This window comes from Ceratotherium simum, chromosome X (genome assembly GCF_057802395.1).
Source record: "Ceratotherium simum simum isolate JZ-2026a chromosome X, ASM5780239v1, whole genome shotgun sequence".
NCBI lineage: Eukaryota > Metazoa > Chordata > Mammalia > Perissodactyla > Rhinocerotidae > Ceratotherium > Ceratotherium simum.
The window spans coordinates 75,651,869-75,668,309 of NC_141940.1; positions in this window are offsets into that span (position 1 = coordinate 75,651,869).

The window sequence follows — 16,441 nt, forward strand, 5'->3', positions numbered from 1 at the left end:
AAAATGAGGGAAAATAATAGCACCTACCTGGTTGGGAGGTTTGAATTAAATGAGTTAAAGTATTTAGTATGGTGCCTGGCATAAAGTAAGTTTTCAATAAATGTTGTTATTGAAGAAGCTTAGGCTTTGGGACCAGACAGACTTATATTTGAACGCTAGTTCTGCTACCTTCTAGTAGTGTGCTCTTAGGAAAGCCACTTCACTTCTCGAAGCCTGTTTCCTCATCTGTAAACTGTGGATTCACTGTTAATACAAGGGAACTACCGTTAGGAGTCAATGAGACAACATTCCTTTCCACTTACCATGCTTGGCACATAGTAAGTGTTCGATAGATGTTAGTCCCCTCGCTCCCTTTTCCTGTCCTGGGTGCTCCTGACTCACCCTGGTAAAGCAAAAGGAGCATTGATTTGGTATTATCTAGACTTGAGTTCAAATTCAAGCCCAGCTGCTTTCTGGCTGTATAACCACCTTAGGAAACTTTCTTTATCTCTGGGACCCTCATTTTCCCTGGCTGTAACATAAGGATGAGGATAATGATCCCTACTCACCTTGCAGGCTTGTCATTAAGTAAGAAGGGTCATGAAGAACCTGACTAGTAGTAGGTTCTCTCAGTTAACATGGATCCTTCCCCCTCTTTTTCCTCCTTCCCCTGCCCCACACTATATGGGGGCTCTGAATCTGGGAGGGCCTCCCTTGCCTCACACCCAAGGCCTCCCATAAGTGGCATAGCAGGCATGAAGCCTGCTTTCTTTGGTGGCAGGGTCCGGTGGGTGGACGGTGGGGTATGGAGAGTTGTAGCAATTAGGGCAGGTGGAAACAGAATAGGCTGGGAACCTGTGGGCAGACAAGCAGGGAGGCAATCACACTGTCCGTCACCTGACCAGATGCTTTGTTTCCCTACCCACGAACTGGCACTGCCTGTGATGGGGTGTCTTATCCAAGTCCTGAGTGACCACTCTATGCCAAGGAACCCAGGTGAAGGAGAAGAGAAGCCTGGTATGTCTGAGACCCGTGAGTTAGGAAGAATGGTCTCCCTCCCAAGGTCATTGTGTCTATCCCTCTGCCAGATATTGAGCATATTTGGGACCATTGGAGGGAGAAGGCTATACAGTATGAGATGGGAAGTCAGAGAAAGACTAGAACAATGGTTCTCAAACTTTTTGCTCTCAGGACCCCTTTACACTATTAACAGTTATCAAAGACCGAGGAGTTTTTATTTATGTAGGTGATATCTATGGATATTTACTGTATTAGAAATTAAGACGAAGACATTTAAAGAATATTGATTGATTCATTCATTAATTTAAAAAACATGCTTAAAAATTAGACATGTTAACATAAATGACATATTTTTAGAACATACTTTAAATATATTTTATGAAGAATAACAATATTTTCTACAACAAAAATAAATTTACTGAGAAGAGTGGCATGGTTTTGCATTTTTTGCTATTTTCTTTAATGTCTGGCTTAATAGAAGACAGCTGGATTCTCATACCTGCTTCTGCATTCAGTCTGTTGTGACATGCTTTTTGAAGTATATGAAGAAAATCCTGCCTCCCACAGATATGTAGTTTGAAAAGGGAGACCTCTTTGACTCTTGCAAAGGGTCTCAGGGAGCTGTAGGGATTCTTTGGCCACACTTTGAGAACCACCGTATTACGAGATCTTAATTAGCACTCATTAGAGAATCCTGGAACACATGAGCTGGAAGAGTCTTGCAGAACATCCAGTTTGAAACCCCTCATTGTGCAAAAAGGGAAACTGAGGCCCACATAAGGAAAGAGATTGCCCAATTTCACACAGCAAGTCAACGTCAGAGCTCAAACTTGGATGTAGGTCTCCTGCTTCCTAGGAAAGTTCTTTTCCCACCACCTTTGAATAAATACAGCTTTAGAGTTCCAAGAGTAGTACAGTGGGGGGTACAGTAGTACCCTAGTCTGGGTTACAGAGAGGCTTGGGTTCTAGTACCAGATCTGTCATTGATGCAGCAGAGCTTTCCAGAGCATTCAAAGATCACAGCATAGATCAAAAGCATAGCAAAGATTATAAAGTACTGAGCTCCCTGTCACTAGATGTATACAAGAGAAAACTTGGCCCAACTAACCTCTCATGTCCCTATCAGCTTCAAGAGCCTAACAGAAGTGACTGTAAATGGTAATTGCACCAAAATTTAGGCAGGGTTCCTGTGGCAGGGCCTAATCAATCACTTTTCCAAGTTGAACCAGGAACATGGTAGGCAGAAAAAAGGAGTAGAAGAATTATTCCACATTTATCTTAGTTTAAAAATTATTTATGTATGTATTTATTTATACTCTATCTTTCATTCAACAACATCCAGTCATTTGTTCAAAAAGTATTTATTTGACATCTACGATATATCAGGCAATATGCTGGATGCCTTGCTCCAACAAAGCCATGAGTGACTTCAGATGAGAATAACACATCCCACTGCACTAGAAAACTGCCTGTCTCACTTCCTTTTATTTCAATCTCTACCTGTTCATTTTATGCTCATTTTAATGAATGCCATGGACCCAATGAACCCTCGACTACTGCATTTGTGAGGGGGCGGTAATTGAGGAATCAGAAAAGTAAACCTGAACAGAACTTGGCACTTGTATTTCATCTTTTTTTTTCTTTGTCTCCAAGTATTTGCCAAGTTTTCAATCAATGAATTCCACTGTAACAGAGGGAGAGAGCAAAGCCCAATGGAAATACTAAAGTTTCCTAGCAGTACACAGGAAGTCAGGGACTGAGTGAAAGGCACAAGTCTAGATTTCCATTTGCAATAATTACCATAGAGAATAGAAGCATAGAAGTGATCCTATGAGACAAACATTTGTGTAACAATCTCCAATTTACCCTTTCCAAGAGTAAGCAATTTACTCCCCTAGAGAGGAATATGGTATTATATACAGCTCCTTAAGGGCAGCAACTATCTCCTGAGGAAACATGGTTTTCCAATGCACATGTATTTTCAATGCAAAGCCACTCACATTGGCATCTAGCAATTCTGTCAATAGGGCACAAGATCTTATATCCAGGCGTTTCACTTTTACTCATTTATTCATTCATTCATTAACTCATTCATTCAGTAGACTTTACTGATCGCTACTCTGTGCTTGGCCCCGAGGATATAGAGATGATGTTGATTTATAACAATAGCTAACATTTATTGAGCACTTGATATATATGTACTCGCTCTGTTATAAGCACTCTCAAAGCTTTATCTCATTTATTTTTCACTGCAACCATATACAGAAATTAGTCTTATAATTCTCATTTTACAGATGAGGAAACTGAGTCCCAAAGAGGTGGAAAATCTTGCCCAGGGTCACACAGCTGGCAAGTAGCAGAGCTGAAATTCAATCAAATCCATCTGACTCCAGATCCCATGCTTTTACACATTACTCTCTGCTCAGATATGGTCCCTGCCATGGAGGAGGGCTGGCTCATGCTCCACAGGAGAGTTAAGCCAAGTAGATAATTAGTTCTGATCCAAGACAGAGCATGAGGAGGTGGAAGTAGAGAGACAAAGATGTCTTATCGGAGGCTAGATGAAGATCAGATCAAAGGATAATAAAGTTTGAGAGAAGAGGTGGCATTCAGGCTAAAGAACAGGCAGGATTTGAGGAAATAATGGGATGAGTATTTCAGACAGAGGGAACAGCAGGCCTAGAAGTAGGAATGTAGAAATTACATATAACAAAGTTCATTCAGGTGGTCTGCAGTGTAGGGTGCATAGAGTTACCAGATTGAGAAAGTATAAGTACAGGATACTCAGTTAAATTTGAATTTCAGATAAACAATGAATAAATTTTTAGTATAAGTATGTCTGAAATTCAAATTTAACTGGCATCCTGTATTTTATATAGCAACCCTAAGGGTGCATAAATGAGATGCTAGAACGAGAAAGGGTAGATCGGAACCAGACCATAGAGGGCCTTCAATGTCAGATTAGGTAGTTGTCACATGACTTGAAAACATGGCTCTCTGAGTCTCAGTTTCCCCCATCTGTAATGTGAGGGCACAGGACTAGACCAATGGTTCCTAAACCTGGCTGCACATCTACATTTAAAAATATAGATTGCCAGGCCCCTCCCCAGACAGCCTGAAGCAGAACCTTAAGGGGTAGGGCCTGATTCCCTGGGATTCTGATGAGCAGCTGGGTTTGGAAACCAGTGGGTTCTAAGGGTCCTTCTAGTTCTGATGTTCTTTGTGATCGATCCAAGAATTGACTATACTGGAGAGGCAGGATATACCTTTATACCATTAAATCCCTGAGCCCCTTCTGTCCCCTAGATTTCCTCACCAGGGAGGCCCAACACAAAAGAGTTTGGAATTCCCCTTCCATTCCTCCCCCAGCAACAGAAGGCTACCATTTTAAGTGTCTACATTTTGGGGAGTTCTGACAGATAGGAGGCAGCTAATCATTTCCTTGCTGCAAAATGCCCCTTGCCTTGGCAGGAATTTCTTCCTGCCCAAGGGAGGGGCCCAGGGACAACTAGGAGATGGGTTAGAAACTGGGGTTCTGTGTATCACAGGACCATCAAGGCAAGCAGCCAGAGACTGAGGCAGGCCTGAATGTGATCTCCAGAAAAGACATTAGATGCCCCTTGGAGAAGTGAAATTCCTGCTGTTGGAAAGTCTGGTCTTCTAGTCACCAGGGCCTAGGGTGGGAAATACAAACTTCTCAGCTCCGGAATGCAGTGTCCCTGCCCGCTGCCACAGTGGTTCTGCCCATAAGTAGGTCAGTCAGCACCTCCTAGCTCCTGTGGCCCCTACCCTTGCCATCCCGGTATGCTGAGAGTTAGAGGCAGGGCAGGGGACATGAGATCCCCAAGGACCAAGCTCTGCTTCGTTTTCTAGCCAGGGCCAGCTGCTGCCACCTTGGGCCAACCCACTCCACCTCTCTGAGGAGGCCTTGGGCTCCATTCCTAAGTGTAAGGGCCCCTCAGGGCTATAGCTATAGCTGACTTGGTGGAACCTCACAGGAAGTGGTGGCAACTGAAGGTTGAATCTTGCAAGCATCTGATTATTAGCAGGATTGCTGGTCATTATCAGTTCAGCACAGAAGCAATTTTATGCAGGAAGTGGTGGCTTCAAATGCTCTGGCAGAAGGGCTGCTGGCTTGGCAATCACAGGTCAGATAGAGCCTGGCAGGGCTAAGGTGGGAATGCTGGCCAGTGAGGGAAGAGAATGAAAGGAAGAAGGAGTCAAAGATGGGGGTAAGGGGGATTGAGAAATAGGGCAAGAGAAAGAAACAAACTAGCTTGCAACAAGGTCTGGGCCAATGACACAGCAGAGATCTCCACCTAGGGCCCCAGGATGGCCCATGGGCATGTCCCAGGGCCTAACAGAGCTCAGGGAGACCCTGTGTTAGTGGCAGTTAATGCTTGGGAACTTCTTTGCCAGGCTTGGTGGGTGGAGTCAAATTCTTTGTCATGGGATCATGGCCACAGTTTGCTAAAGCAAACCTAGATGCCTTTGACATTGACAGATGACAGGACCTGGGCAGGCACTATGGGATAAGCCTTGCTACACCTGTAGTAAAGCATGCAGAACAGGCTGTCTGGAGAGCTGAGGTAACAGCCAGAAGTGGGGACACTCAGGGGGGCAGCAGAGGTCTTCAGTCTCACACAATGTCTTGGGAGAGGACATGGCAACTGATAAGGAGTCCTGGGGCAGGTGACACCAAGCACTCTAGGGGGCAGCTGGGGATGCGGCAGCTGGAGGGCGTATGTCTGCAGGCAGCAGGATTCCAGCAGGGGAAAGAGGCCAGACTCCAGTCTGTGAGGGACCAGCAAAGGCAAAGCAGGGCTCAGCTCTCAGGTCACCAAGGATGGAACCAGGGATCAGAGCTGGGGTGGGCAAAGTAGAGACTTGGTCACTGTTACCAGTAAGAGCCCAGTGACTTGAACCAGGGCACAGGGCCAGGCCCAGGGCCAGGCCACAGCAAGGGTCTGACATTAAGGCCAGCAGGTGGGCCTGGGGCTGCCTAGTGTCAGGATGGGTGCCAGGGATGAGGCTGGGCCTACAGGTGGGGTCAAAAGTTCTTAGCTATGGGGGGAGGAGACCAGCAGTGACTGGGTCCCAGGCGATGTTAGATAATAAACCCCTCACAGCACTAAGTCCAGCCCAGAAGTGTCTGCCTCTCTGTGCTTGGTACCACTCAGTTTGCGCAGAGTCATTCAGACCCTGTCATAGTGGAAAGAAGACTTTCCAAGAGGTCCAGACTCAGCAAAAGCAAGCCCTGAGTTGAGAAGCTGTGGCCTTCTTGGTGACTTGGTGAACTATGAGACCTGGGACAAGCTGCTGCAGGGCTTCTGTGCCGCCATTTTCCCATCTACCATCAGTCCTTAAGGCTGGAGGAAGAAAAATGCATAGAATATATGGAAGGAGAAGAAAGAAAAATAAGAGTAATAATAACAATAATGAGGATGGTGAAATAAAATAAATAACAATAGAACAATAGTAAGAAAGTACAATAATGACTTCTAACAAAATAACCACAATCGTGGCTAACATGCATTAAGCACTTACTTTGTACCAGATACCCCTCTAAACACTTTTCATGGGTTGCCTCATTTAACCTGCACAGTAACCCTGTGTGGTAGGTAGAGATGAGGAAATGGAGGTGGTTCAGAGACGTTTGCCTGAAGTCATACAGTTGGTAAATGGTAGAGCCAGCTTTCTAATCCTGGCAGGCTCCCTCTTGAGCCTACATATGTAACTCTCATACTCAACGGCTTCCCATAAGGAGGCTTATGGGGAGAATAATAAAAAAACAACCTCCAGGGGCCGGCCTGGTGGTGCAGCGGTTAAGTGCATGTGCTCTGCTTTGGCAGCCCAAGGGTTCACAGGTTCAGATCCCAGGCGCGCACCGACGCACCGCTTGTCAAGCCATGCTGTGGCGGCATCCCATATAAAGTAGAGGAAGATGGGCGTGGATGTTAGCCCAGGGCCAATCTTCCTCAGCAAAAAAGAGGAGGATTGGCATCAGATGTTAGCTCAGGGCTGATCTTCCTCACACACACACACACACACACACACACACAAAAACAACCTCCAGCTACTCCTGCTAGCCCATTGGCAGTTAGTAGGAGTGACTCCACTAGCAGGCATGGGTTGGTGGTCATCCACACTCTAACTCAGTGCTCTGGACGACTGAGGGGCGCTATCTGGCCAGGCTCAGGGGCTTAATTCATGGCTAAAGCCAGAGCTTTCTTCTGTATAAGGCCAATCAGCCCTTCTCAAGACTGCAGTGATTGTCTTCGGCCTTGACCACCAAGCCCAATGCCCCACTTCTAGTATCCTGGCCCCCAAATCAACAGAGAGTGGTCTTAGAGCTAAACACTGTGTAGCAGCTCTGACTCCATAGGAGCAGAGAAAGTACTGTCCTGGGAGTCAGGAGAAAGAGGAACATGGGATCCAGTCCTGTCTGAAGCAGTCACTAGCTGTGTAATTTGGGACAAAGCTGTTCTCCTTTGTGGATATTGATTTCCCCATTTATAGATTTCATTTACTCATTAAACAAATATTTATTGAGCTCTCATTATATGCCAGACACTCTTCTAACCACTGGGGCTTCAACAGTGAATGAGATGACCACAGTCCCTGCCCTCCTGAAGCTTACATTCTCGTGGGGAAGACAAACAATAAACAAATAAGTAAATATGCAATAAAGATAAAATAAAATGCCAGGTAGTGATGAGGGCTATATAGCAGGCAAAGAAGACGAAAAATGATGGGGCTGCAGGGGGCTATTTTAGCTAGGGTAGTCAGGAATGCAGGGCCTCGAGACCTGGGGATAACGACCCCTACTTCCAAGGGCTGTTGTTGAGGCTTACAATATAAAGTGGTTAATGACCATGGAAGCACTTTGGAAATTGTGAAACTTCCCAAATGGGAGGAGTGGTTCCTACTCTTATCCTTAGTGCCAAGAGGGTCTGCTCTTTCCCTTTTACTTTTTGTCTCAACAGAGACCCCTTTCTCCCAGCTCCCATCTCATGGATGTTTCCCTTCTCCCTGCCAGTCCCTATAATGGTTTTTTCCCAGATGCCTCTGAAGGTCTCCTTTATACAAAGGACACTTCCTGAGGAAAAAGGCAGAGCAGATACCATGGGCCTGGGGTTCCTGCCCATGGGCAGGGGAAGTAGCACTTCTGGAGCCCTGTGGCTTTCACCCAATGAGGTCAGAGAGCCAGGGTGTGAGCAGTTAGGACAGTGGGGGAAGGACCCTCCCTAGATAGCTAGTGTGACTCTTGGGAGTGGAGTAGGAGAAGAGCTTGAAGGCAGGTATGGGTGCTCGGGAAGTGCCCTGTGAGCCCCCTTGCCTACGACTGCCTGTGAAGAGGCAGGGGCCACATTGCTCAAAGGGCCCTTAGCAACAACCCATCCCAGCAGTTCTCAAACCACGGGTGTGCAGCAGAATCAGCTGGGGAGCTGTCTCCAAAGACACAATCACAGATCTCACCTCCTGGAGATTTTGCAATAGATTTGGAGTGAGGGCCTTGGGGCTTGTGTGTTTTGAAAAAAGCTCCTCAGATTATGCCGATAAGCAAGTCTGGTTATGAACCAACACTCTGGTTTACCTTCCCATGGAACAGGGAAACTGAGGATCAGAAGATAAAAAGTGTTTGCCTGAAGTCACACAGCAGGTCTAAGCACCAGGACTGGAACCAGAGCCTCAGTGTTTCTATGCCAGCCCAGGCTTCTTTCCACTGTCCTTCTCGGTTTCCTCAGCCTACAGCCCACATCTCACCAACCCCCACCAAAGGCCCTGGGTTCTGACACATCCTACCAAAGCCAAGGCTCAGTCCATGCAGTGGGCTAGTTCCTCCCACTGGCAATGGGAGTCCCCTCACTAGCCATTAGGAACAGAAACTTAAGTTTGCCTTTGTCTTTCCTCTCCCTGCTCCCACCGGCCCTGCAAGTTCTGGGCTCATGAGCACTAGTGCTGACCCCTGGTGGCAAGGCCAAGCAATGGGTGAAGAGGCTAGATTTCTTGTAAACTGAAACTCCCTAGCGGTTAGCCCCTCAGCTTTTAGATGGAGGTGAATCTGGGCCCCATTCAGAAAGTCAGGCAGTCAGCAGTTTTTCTGAGCATCAGCCACTGTGGGTTTACCCAAGAATATTAAGACACAATCCTTTCCTTAAAGAGCTCGCAATCTAGTCTCAGGAACAGAACAGACATTTGTATTGGAAGGGAGGGAGCCCTAGGCTGAGAGGCAGTAGATGTACCTTGTAGTCCTAGCTCAGTCCCTTATAGTTGAGTGATCTTGGACAAACCTATGAATCACTCCATGCCTCTGTTTCCCCTTCTGAAAAATATGGATAACAATCTCTGTCCTGCCAACTTCCTAGGATTATTTTAAAGATTAAATTATAGCGTGGATGAGAAAGTATTGGGGATTTGTAAAGTGCCACACAAATGGCAATGGGTATTTATCCTGGTCTGAACAGCTAAGCTGGCTATGGCAGAGGTTAGCTGAGACAATGAGAGTGTTGTGCTTTTCAACTAATTTACACGTTTTTAATAAAAATGGAACTCTTTATGAAAGCAGCTTGGCTTTAAGATAAACCCCTACTAAGGTAAGCATGTAAATCAAATGCAAAACTCACATATGATTTTTAAATTCACAAACAGATATAATTCTGTACTTTTCTCACTGGTCTTCAGCTGTTCTCAATCAGGAGGATTGAGTCAATGCATGTGAAATATTCTTTGTAAATTGGAAAACGCTGTGGAAATGTGTTATTACGATAAAATGTAGACCCCATTGCATTTCCTTCTAGAGTCCTCTAACTTGGAATTAGGCATTCTAGTAGGGCCTAATTGTCTGGCAATCATTTTGGCATCAAAGGTGAGCACATCTTGTCACAGTGTTGAGATGGGATGGGCCCAGCTGAGGTCCACAGAGAAGGAGACCAAGCTGCAGGTTGAGGGAGGGGGACTAACTGCTTCCCCATAGAGAGAGAGGCCCTCAGGAGGAGAGGGATTTGATCTGGCATCATAAAGAATATAAGCCATTCAGTCCCCCTCCTTGGCATTTGGAGTACAGAGATCAGAGGGTACAGGGGTGAGGATAGGACTAGCAGGCCTTAGAGATATCACATGGCCTCCTGTGTCCATGTCTGTGTGCAGACTTGTCTTCATTGGGAAAAGGATGGGAGAGAAGTAGGAGACATGTGAGATCTCAGGAGCTCAAAGGCTTGGGGGACTCTTCACTAAACTCTTATGCTGTTTTGTCTGCTCTGCAACTTCCCCCCTTCTTCTGAGAAATGCTCCATCCTCCACTTTTTTAATGAAAACCCTCATATTCTTAGATACCCAATACTACCACTGCCTCCCAAAACATACTTCTTGACCATAGCTTATTGACCCAGAGATGAGTCTAGGGATAGCTGGATCATCGAATTCTACCCTTTGACTTTTCTAACTGGAGCTTAGGAAAGGGATTTAGTCACTCTCTGATTATACTAGGCACAGAGGTCATGTTATCATGTGAAGAGGGCCAGTCTGCAGTAGGAGATACTGAAGATGACATGCAGAGAGAAGCTGATAAGTGAGATACAACTAGATTCAATTCCTGGCAGTGTTCAAGGCCTTGGTTCCAGTTGTTCCTGAGGCCCAGCTGTATCCTTGCCTCTCCTGAGGTTTGGTTGTTCAACCTTACATTACACATTTTTGCCTAAGCTACTTTTCATTGAATTGGTTTTTTGGTCAATTTCTAACAAAAAAAAAGTCCTGAAACTTCTCTATTCTTGTTTTTTTGTGTTTTGTTTGTTTGTTTGTTTGTTTGTTTTGCTAAGGAAGATTTACCCTGAGCTAACATTTGATGCCAATCCTCCTCTTTTTGCTGAGGAAGATTGGCCCTGGGCTAACGTCCGTGCCCATCTTCCTCTACTTTATATGGGACGCTGCCACAGCATGGCTTGAGGAGTGGTGCGTAGGTCCGCGCCTGGGACCCGAACCTGCGAACCCCGGGCCACCGGAGCAGAGGGCTAGAACTTAACCACTACGCCACCAGCCCAGCCCCCCTTTCTCTTTCTTGAAACATTTCTCTTATGTTGAAGACTCCTCATTCTCCTTATTCTCCTGTTCATCCCTTCCCAATCTCCTTCACAGAGACATCTTTCCCTGCCTATTACCTAACTACCACTTTTCTCTAAAGTTCTATCCTAGTCTCACTCTACTCTCCATGGATGTTCTCACTAATTTTCAAGGCTTCAACCACCATTTGTGTGCTGATGACTCTCAACCCTTGTTTTCAGGCTAGACCTCTTTCTGAGCTTCAGACCCGTGTATCCAGTTGCCTACTCAAACACCTCTGCATGAATGTGTCACAGGCACCTCAAATGCAACACATCCACCACTGAACTCATTGCTTCATCCTTTCTTGTATTATTCCTTACCTTAAGGAAGAGCACCCCCACACACAGTAACCTAAGCCAGAAAGGGAGGAATCCCTCAAGCTTCCTCTTTTGTTCTCATTCTACTATTCAATCACCATATTCCATCAGTTCCACCTGCTGAATATCTCTCTCTTGGTTTGTCAACTTTTTTCCTTTACTCAATATTAATGGTAAGGGAGTTATTTGCAGCAAATTAGAAATTAGAAATGGTCTCCAAAGCGCCCTTCTTACCGACAAAATTGTAAGAGTTTGTAATTAGTTATCTTAGTTATCATAACTGGTCTAGCAAACATACTACACATACCTAACTCTCGAATCTTCTCAGCCTCTCCATCCCTACCATCCTTGGCCTGGGTCAGGCCTCAGCTTCTGGGTGTGGGGGATTCTGTGGAAGTATATCAGGCCATTATGGGGAGAGAGGGAGAGCATCAGAAGCTAGGGCTCTAGACCCCACTACTGCTTCATCCACAGCAGTACTGATTGATTTGTTGATTCCTTGATTTATATACTGGGACCCAGGAAAATTTCACTGGACTAAAGAGTTCCTACTGCCCAAAGAAAGAGAGAGAGAGAAAGAAGAAAGGAAGGGGGATGGGTGAGGAGGGAGGGAGACAAAGGAAAGAAAAATGAAAACCATTGAATTAAATATCACAACAGCTTCCTAACTCGTCTCCCTGCCTCCAGTCTCCGCACTACCAATTTGCTTTCCAACATTGCTTATGAATTTTGGCTTGTGCAGTAATGTTTTTAAAACATAAATACTACATGAATATGGTTTTTCAGTAAACAATCCAAACAATAAAGAAGTTTATGACCACGGTCTTTCAGCCTCAGCACTATCGACATTTTGAACTGGATTCTTTTTTGTTATGGGAGCTGTCCCATGCCTTGTAGGATGTTTACCAACACCCCTGACCTCTGTCCACTAATTGCCAGCAGCACTCTCCCAGTTGTAACAACTAGAAGAACATCTGGAGACATTGGCAAATATCCCCTGGGGGGCAAAATGTCCCCCTGTTGAGAACCACTGCTAAAGAGTAAAAAGTGCATGTCCCCCTTCACTTCCGTCAATCCCACTCCCCTCTTCAGAGATGATCATCGGTATCAGTTGACATCTATCATTCCAGACCTTTTCTATGTATTTACATACATATGGACATACATAGCAATGTGATCTTTCCAAAATGTAGATTTGATTATATTACTCCTCTGATCCAATTTCTCCCAAATAGTCTGTAGGAGAAAATGAAAAATTCTTAGCCAGGCATATAAGGCCTTCAGGACCTGGCTTCTTCAGGCTCTTTTCCTACCATCTCTTCCTTGTGGTAGAGCCTACCACTATAAAGGCTGAAAATGCCATATATTCACCTTCTCAGCTTCCCTTGCATTTAGGGCATGGGCAGGGGACTGGAGGGGATGTCTGATGGGGAGCTTCAGGGAAAGGTTTTCCTGCCTACTAAAAGGATACATGTGGAATGAAGTGGTCCTCTTCTTCTTCACTGGATGTTGTTGTACCTGCATGTGATGCAATAACCATCTTGCAATCCAGAAGAGAGATGTTGTTGACAAACCAAGGATGATACAGCAGATGCATAAGAAAACTTCTGGGTCCTTGTTGACAACATCAAACCACTGACCCTACCTGGGAACCACCTTCCTTTGGACTTCTTGTCGCGTGACATAATAAACCAGTTATTGTTCATGTGTTCGTGATACTTTTAGTTGGATATCCACTTACTCGCAATTGAAAACATCTTAACTAATACACCATATTCAACAACTTATTTTTGCCTGAACACACTAGTATATGCCTTTGTGCAACCTGGTTCTTCTGTCTGGAATGCATTCTCCACCGTATCTGCATGACAAACACTTATACGCCAAGTCCTTTCTTAACCGTCACCTTCTTCCCTATGAAGCCTTTTTAACCATCAGCTTATACCCAGAAATGGCAAACATCCCTCCTTCATGAATCTATTTCATCTTGCTCGTATTTTATCATAAAATGTATCACACTGAATTGCAATTTATTTATGTGTCTATCTCTCCCATTAGACTGTGAGCCCCTTGAGGAATGAGGCTATATCCGATTTATTTATGAATAAATGTGCTCATCACAAGGCTTGGCACAGAGCAGGGACTTAGTTTACTGAGTGAATGGGTGCTTAGATGGATTAGTGAATGAATGAGGAAACGAATGAACTAACCAAGCCAGCTGGTGGGTGAGATGGTAAATTATTCATTTCTCTGAATGCCCTGCTTTAGCCCATGCTCATTGAGACCCTCAAAAATCAGGAAAGGGGAGGGTTCTATGGATAGGAGAGGTCATTACAGGACTTCAGTCCACTCATGCTGTACCTCTGCCACCAATTCCTTGGCCAGAGTAGGTCCCTCTCCCTTTTCTCCTCATCACCATGTTCTGACTTGGAATCAAAGTAGAGAAACAAAGTATAGCAGTCAGCCCCTTGTTCCAGAGAGAACTAATCATCTTAGGGCACATGATCCCAATGAGGTCATCTAGCCAATTGTTCCTTGAATAGTCTAGGGGCTTGTTAGAAATGCAGAGTCTCAGGCTCCATCACAGACCTTTGAATCAGAACCTGCATTTTAACATGATCCCCAGGTGATTCCTATGCACAGTTAAGTTTGAGGAGCATGGCAGTCCCTCTCTCCATGGAAGGAACATGGCATTTGCTCAAGTACAAGTAAGTGGGACTTCTATTCACCAAGACTTCTATGGAAAACCATTCCATAATTTGTCTTCATCACACTCTTAGATGTCTTTTCAACTTGTCTGTTCAGGATGTTCATCATAGCTCACCTATGACCATGGTTTGCCATGCTCCAACCTAGCTCTGTTAGGAACCGCCTGATAACTGCAGAACTCAAAGGAGCACACATGCCCCACAATTGCTCTTCACTTATATCTGAACAAGCCACCTAGAAAGGAACAAGGACTAGCTGAGGTGTGACTCTCCAGGGCCTGGGGAGGAGAGTCTTCCAGATTTTTCTAAGAGGACTGGCCTTCTAGAAACCCTGGGTAATAATAATAATAATAACCACCAAGGAGTAATACTCAAAATACTTCACAACTGCTGTGGCATAAGCTCCGGCCAATCAGAATGGACCCTATACCAGTGTGAACTCGCTGACTATCAGGCTGGACCATAAGTGATATTTGTAGAGCAATATAACACTGTTTTAAGCCCTTTCACATATCTTCTTTCACTTGATCTTTACAACATCCCACAAGGTAGAAGATATTATCCACGTTTTGACAGTAAGTAAAGTAAGGCTCAAAAAGGTTATGTAACTTGCTTAAAATCACAACAGTTGGGAAGTGGTAGAGCTGAAATTTGAACCCATCTCTCTTCCTCTCGATTCTGCATTTCCCCTACCCTGCCATAATTCCTCCTCCCTTCTTTGCCTGGACACTCACACACACCATTCTTCTGGGATACTCCCTCAGCTTTAAGGACAGAGTATCCAGTGTGGGGCCTAATGTGGGGAGCTAGAGAAGGGGACAGGTGAGCCAGGAGTGTCTTCTCATCTCAGATACCAAATGGGAGAACTGGAAGAGCCCTTCCAGGTAATGTAGCCCTATGCTCCCATTTTGTAACAAGGAGACTACACTCCTGAGAGGAGAGAGACAAGACTGAGCATGGTCCACAGAACCAGGAAGGAGTTTAACATCGTCCCCTGTCACTCCCATTTTATAAATAAGAAAATGATGGCCCAGAGAGAACTGACCTGGCTGAAAAAGCAGGTTAATGGAGGAGCTGGGGCTCAAATCCAGGTCTTATGGATTCAAGACATGGCTCATTCTATAATTCTATTCTGGTCTCCTAGACATTCCTTTTGCATAACAAAACAGGCAACACCTTTTAAAGTAGTCTTTCTCATTGCTCAGTGTTAACTAGAAGAGAAGATTGCTGGAAAGCTCCTGGTAGGGGGAGAAAAAGAAAGAGAAACATGCTTCACAGAGTCTTCCACTTTCTAACCTTTTGGAATTTTGAATCCATTTGAGACTGTCTTGTTTTTATTCCTCATCTGGAATTTTTCAAAATGGCATTTCACATTGCGGTCAATTATTTTACACTTAATGCCATCTTGTGTAACCATCAGACCATTCCATTTTGTTTACCCATAAAGGAATGCTGACTTTTGGACAGTTTTTAGCTTTTTTCCATGATTTGTTTCCCATTCCAAGTTTTCTACCCTGCTTTCAATTTCAGAGTGTAAGAGCCAGACCCAGAGCTGATCAACAGGAAAGAGAGGAAAGGAGGAGGGATACAGACCCACAGCCCCAGCCTGGAGCCATCTCCACAGACCCAAGCTCCCTAATTTACACCATAGGATGAGAATTCTCATATGGAGGGAGTGGCAGTGGCTCACAGACAGCTCCAGCAAACCATATAGTAAGAATCTCTCTCTGTCCTTGGAACCTGGAATCAAGTTCGTGTGGCCTTGGGCGTATTATCCCAGCTCTGCCGCTCACCTCTCTGAGCTTCAGTTTCCTCATGTATAAAATAAGGGTAAAAATACACACCATGTTGCCATGTTGAGACATAGTGATAATGTATGTGAAAAGTATGTGGTGAATAGTATAAAGGAGTCACTTTTGTGAGATGTGGCACATCTTTTGGTATATACGTGTGTCTACTCGCAGGGAGGTGGGACAGAACTGGGGCAAGGTCCAATGAATCTCTTAGCCCTGCTCCTGGCTGACATACAAAAGGAGAAGTACCCTGAAGACTCACCTTACTGGGCCCTGCTGCTGCCCCCAGGGGCCCACTCTTAGTCTCCTGAACCAGCCCTCCAGGGGGTGCATTTATATTTGGAGGGATGAAGGAGGAAGGGAGAGTCTGGTCATGAATCCCAGGACCCATTCTGAAACAAACATGCTGAGGAAATGGAGAGGGTCTTTCCCTTGGCTAAGCTGAAAGACCAAGTGACTTGCCTGAGCTTTTTCAAATCTTTTTGCAGGCTTCTTGTTCCAGGAATTCTGTACCACCATTCTC